Raw genomic sequence first — 6000 nt, forward strand, 5'->3', positions numbered from 1 at the left:
AGAGGGAGAAGCTGGATTCACATTGCTCTGGATAGCCAAGGAAGGTATTATCATTCGTAATAATAGCATTACCGTAAGTAGGGGTTCTCATTATTACGAATTAAAACGCCCCCATCACCCAAACACACATCAAAAGTTTTTTTTTATAAAACACGTCACGTATTTAATATTATTTAAATTAGAATTAACAAATGTGTTAGAAAAAAATATATTTTCGGATTTTAAATAAAGTTTGTTATTTAGGGTTTAAAATAAACCTTCCTTAGTGGACAGGGTTTTTAACATAAACATGTTATTACATTTTATTTGGAAATGTTTTTATATTTTTTACAAGTTTTAAAACTCTTACGCTGCTAAAAATAGGCTATGCACCTGCTTTTCCCAGGCACAAGTAATTTAAGGACATTCGCTGGGCAGTAGATGGGCAAATAGCGCACACTCACCAATGTGAATGTCCTTTTCCTGAAGAAGCGTTGGATCTGCCAAGCAAGAAATTGACTTTGGAAAAGCTGGTTTTCAGTGCATGCACCTCGCACGCCAATGAAGGGCTTTAGTGGGTCCTTGCCGGCTGCATACGTATTCAGTATAGACCCAGTGCGGCCAGAATTACAGGCCCTATATTAATTTGAGACATGATATGACAAAAGTGCAGTATCCTTGACAGTAAAAGGCAAATTTGGCCATGAGGTTTTATGTGATTGACAAAACAGCAAGAGGCTTCGAACGTTTAACACATTAAGCACGAGTATGGCTTTCGGACCAACGCATGCAGAAAACAATGCATTAGTAGATATTCGCCTTAAACTCTGGGCCACCACCTCTCCCGTTTGAAGCAACGCTAGGCATTCAATTTCCTGCTTTTCGGATCCAAACAGAAATATTTTGCAAAATGGTCCACTTCACCGCTTGTCCTTCCTATGCAACCAGATCGACAATGTGGAAAATATGCCATCAGCTTCTGAAATCAAACTGCTTTCCATTACTTCAGGTGAGTGGCTGTACACGCGTGGAATTAAATGCACCGGATACAGCAGATGAAGGAGCTGCTAAAACAGCGGAGTTAGGACATTCATAAAAAGAATTAATTGGGATGGGGCAGCAAAAAAAGGGGAACGAGGAGCTCCAGAAACAGGAGAATTAGGAGCTCCGAAAACACCCAAATTAGGAGCTCCAGAAACATCAGCATTGGTTGATCTCCAGAAACAACAGAATGAGAGTGCCCTAGAATGACAGGAAATAGGATTAAGAAACAGTTGAATTAAGTTCTCCAGAAACACTGAGAATTAGGATCAACAGAAACAGGGCAATTAGGACCTCCAAGTACGGGGGAATTATGAAGGACCACCAGAAACAGGCGAATTCGGAGAACGTTAAGAAACCTGAAATTAAGTAGAGAGCTCCATCAACTGAGAAATTACGAGGCAGGTCCAGTTACAGTGAAATTCTTAGCTCTAAATACTGGGGATTTAGGAGAGGGCATCATAATCAGGGAAAGTAGGAGCGTCAGAAATAGGGTAATTAGGAAGAGTAAAATTAAGAGCTCCAGCACTTTACCTTGTAAAGCAGTGGAATTAGGAGCACCAGAAAAGGAGAGTTAGCAGTCAAAGAAAGAGGTGAATTAGGATCACCTGATACAGGGGAATTATGAGCTCCAGTGACAGGGGCATCAGTTATTCCGAAACAGCGGACAAAGAAGCTGCTGAAACAATAGAACGAGGAGCTGCAGAAATAGTACAATTGGAGCGCCAGAAAGAGGGTAATCTTGAGTTCCTGACACAGGGCAATGATGAGCACCTGAAACTGGGGAATTAGAAGCTGCTGAATCAGAGCAATGAAGTCTCCAAGAAAATTGAGAATTAGGAGCTGCAAAAATAGGGGAATAAGGAGCTCGAAAGAGTGGAATTAGTAGTTCCCGAAACAGAGGGATAAGGAGCTCCAGAAACAGAGGTATAAGGAGCTCCAGAAACAGAGGGATAAGGAGGTTGAAACGGTGGAATTAGGAGCTCCTGAAACAGAGGGATAAGGAGCTCCAGAAACAGAGGGATAAGGAGGTCCTGAAACAGAGGGATAAGGAGCTCCTGAAACAGAGGGATAAGGAGGTTGAAACGGTGGTATTAGGAGCTCCTGAAACAGAGGGATAAGGAGCTCCTGAAACAGAGGGATAAGGAGCCCCAGAAACAGAGTGATAAGGAGCTCCTGAAACAGAGGGATAAGGAGCTCCTGAAACAGCAATTAGGAGCTCCTGAAACATGGGGAATTCAGAGTCCCGGGTACAGGGAAATTCGAAGTTTCAGAAACAGGGGCATTTGGTGTTCAAAAGACAGATGAATTCTGACCACCGAAAGTGGGGGATTAGGAGAGATTTCAGTACTTGCACCTCTAAATATCATTGTCAGACTCAGTTTCTAAGTGTAACATACTCTGATCCATCTTCCTTAGGTTCAATATGAAATAATTTACACTTCGCCACTGGGACCTATATCTGCAGATTTATTTTCACAAACACTTAATAAACATCTCTTTGCAACTTTATGTTCCACGACAGTATTTATGGTGCCAGTTACATTGTTATTCACTAAAATTGGACGATAGAGCGGAACTCTCTCTCTCTCTCTGTCTTTTTCCACCGCCTGTCCCCATCAGTCTATCTCTCTTCCCACTCTCCTCCCCATGTCTGTCTCTCTCTCTGATTCCCCCGTATGCTTCTATCATTCTTTCTGCTCCTGTCTCTCCTGTATGCCTCTCTCTCTGTCTCTGTCTCCTCACCTGTCAGCCGTTGCTGTCTCCCCCATATGTATCTCTCGCCGTCTCCCCCTGTCTGCCCCGATTTTTCACCAGTTCTCTATTTTTCTGTCTCTTACACGTCTGTCTCACTCTCACTACCTCACGCCTCCGTCTCTCTCTCTATATATATCTCTATCTCATCCCAGTCGGTTATCTTTCTGGCTAACCCCCGTCTGCCTCCGCTGTCTGTCAATTACTGTCCCCTTCCACCATTCTCCCCCGTCTGTCCCTGTCTGTCGCTCTCTGTCTGCTTTCCGTCAGTTTTCTCCATCTGCCTCGCATGTTTGTCACGTACTGCCCCCCTTCCATCATTCTCCCCTGTCTGCCTTCTCCCTTCTCCCTTCCACGTATATCTCCCTCTTTGTCACCCGTAATATCTCCCCCATCCCCCATTTTGTTTCCATCCATTTCTCACCCTGTCGGTCAGTCTTGCCGCCCACTCCCCTCAGTATTGTCGCTCTCGGTATCCCCCACCATAAATAACTCAATCTGTCTCCCGTCCCACTAGGCTGTCGCGCTCTCTCTCTCTCTCTCTCTGTCAAAATCTGTCTGTCTCGTTTTCTGTCTCTCTGGACTGTCTCCTCTCCATCCTTAAGGGATATGGGGAACGGGCGGGTAAGTGGAGCTGAGTCCACGGGCAGATCAGCCATAATCTTGTTGAATGGCGGAGCAGGCTCGAGGGGCGAGATGGCCTAATCCTGTTCCTAATTCTTATGTTCTTATCACAACCACCTGTCTGTCTGTCTCGCTCTGTGACATGCACACGACTGTCTCCCCCTGCCTTTCTATCTCTCTGTCACCTTTATCAGGCGTAAGATTTTGAAGGAGATTTTCTAGGCAATAGTTGGGAAAATATGACAAATCTCCGAAAGCAAAGACCCTTCTCTCGGAGATGCATTGGATAGGTCAAAAGCCATTTTGACTGTTCAACTACCGGTTTTCGGCGCATGCGCATCGCGCTCTGAGAACGGGTGCGTGCTGACATCGCACATGCCCTTCGAGACCATAATTGTTGGCCCATTATTTGGAACTTACTCCAGAGGAAGCTCGAGGGTTTAGTTTCTTTCCTACTGTGAAAAGTGAGCGACACTCGGCCGTTCCTATTAAATTTGAAAATGGTTGCACCACATTATTGCTGCGATAAACACTGAGCATTTATTAAGCAGAGTCTTAAAATACACTATGTGAAATGGGATAGGCTGAAATTTTATCAAACGCAAAGCACAAAATCTGCTTCAAGTTTGGCAGGCTCTCTGTTGCCATGTATTTCCATCAGTTTGAAACAGAATGTGCCAAGCTGTCCATGGTGATTGCAGTAATTATTACTCTTTCACAGAGTGTTATGAAATTAATTTAATAAGCTTTATTTTAGTTTATTAAATCCCAGAAAGGGCATCTCATTTGTGCTTACGAGGAGAGAGCGCTGCATCCTAACCACTAGGTGATGGTCACAGGGGTGAGTAAAAGTTGATGCCGAGAACTCGTGGACCAGTCAGGCGGCCTCTGTGAGAATAATTAAAGGGAGAATGTTCAAAGTAAACTTGTCGCAACAGCAGTAAACTGCAATAAGAAAAAACAGCCAAAGCCAGTGTTTTTCCCCGGCAGACATGGCGGAAATTAAACGGCGGAAGTTAACCATTTTGATGATTGAATGTCTTCTGGAAATGGCTCGTTTTATTAATTATAAAACATATGATTAATCTTAAAGACTTGGATATTTTATTGTAGTCCTATGCTGTTGCGACTTTACCAGAACAACAACCACAATTTAGCTCCCAGATTATTGTAATATTGTAATCCACAAACTGGCGCTTTGGGATTACAATATCGGACCGTATCTGGATTGCATTTTTGACGCTTAACGTCAATGACATTTAATCACAACTCCGTCATCAGAAATCTTTCCAGAGATGCTGCCTGACTGGCTGAGTATATCCAACACTTTCTGATTTCATTTCAGATTTACAGGTTTCGCAGTACTTTGCTTTTGAAACGAAAACGTTTTATAAGTTGACGTCATTGGGGATTCAAAAGTCAGTACCTATCTGCAACGGCAAACGTGAGTCATGCGTGCTATGTATCCTCCCTTCTCCCAGGTAAAGAACATCACTGAGTGGGTGCAGAACATTCTGAGAGGTGAACGGGAGCAGCCAAGATCTATGTGCTAACCAATGACATAAGGAAACAAGGAGATGAGTTCCTTCAGTCAGAGATTCAAGTGCAATTGAGGAAGTTATTGAGCAGGACCACAAAGGTATTCTATGGATTATTCCCAGTGCCCGCGCTATTGAATTTAGAAATAGCAACGTGTGTCAGGATAAACGGTGCACGAGTTTGGGCGACAGAATCCGGGGGCATTGGGACCAGTTCTGGCGCAGGAGGGACCTGTTACAGTAGGTCGGGTTGTACAGCAAGAGAGCTTGGAGCAATGTTCACGCGGGAAGGTTAACTACTGGGGCGGGTGAGGGGTTGAACTAATTTGGCACTGGATTTGTGTACCAGGATGAAACATTTGTAGATGTTGTAATTATGCCTTTATACCCAAGACCAAATGATTATTATATATCAACTATAGCAGTGAACGTGGCCTCAGACAGTGCATTTCAGCCCATCCTTGGGAAACGATATATCACGGCTCGCCCAAACCTTCCCTTACACCGAACACAAACACAGGAAACACAGGCACAGCATAATTTGCTGAGGACCGTAGAGAGTAAAATGTTCTTTGATCAGTGATAGCTCAAAATATATTTTGGTATCTCTGTGTTAAGTTGCAATTTGTTCTGTTAGATATAAATATATTTTGTATATCTGAGTTAGTGTTTATTTATTTGAATGCAACAAAGTTAATTATAATATTTTTGTGGAACATCTGTATTTGTTATAAATGTATTTTCTGTGTATACCTTTGTATCTATGTTACTTGTAAACACCTCGCAAATAAACGTAAATACAATTATACCACAGCGATACCTAGAGATTAATTCATAAAGAAAACAGACAGATAAACAAATACATTTATAATAACACAGATATGAACACAAATAATTTGATTATCAAGTTTCCACACAATTTAATTTACAACTCACAGATAGATGCACAAATATATTTATAAATGTCCCGCAGGACATCCAAATTCATTACAAATAACAAAACATTAAACACAAAAATAAAACACGTCTATGGCGAAAATATATGGAGTCTCAATAACTGAAA

Source organism: Pristiophorus japonicus, chromosome 29, assembly GCF_044704955.1.
Source record: "Pristiophorus japonicus isolate sPriJap1 chromosome 29, sPriJap1.hap1, whole genome shotgun sequence".
Taxonomy (NCBI): Eukaryota; Metazoa; Chordata; class Chondrichthyes; family Pristiophoridae; genus Pristiophorus; species Pristiophorus japonicus.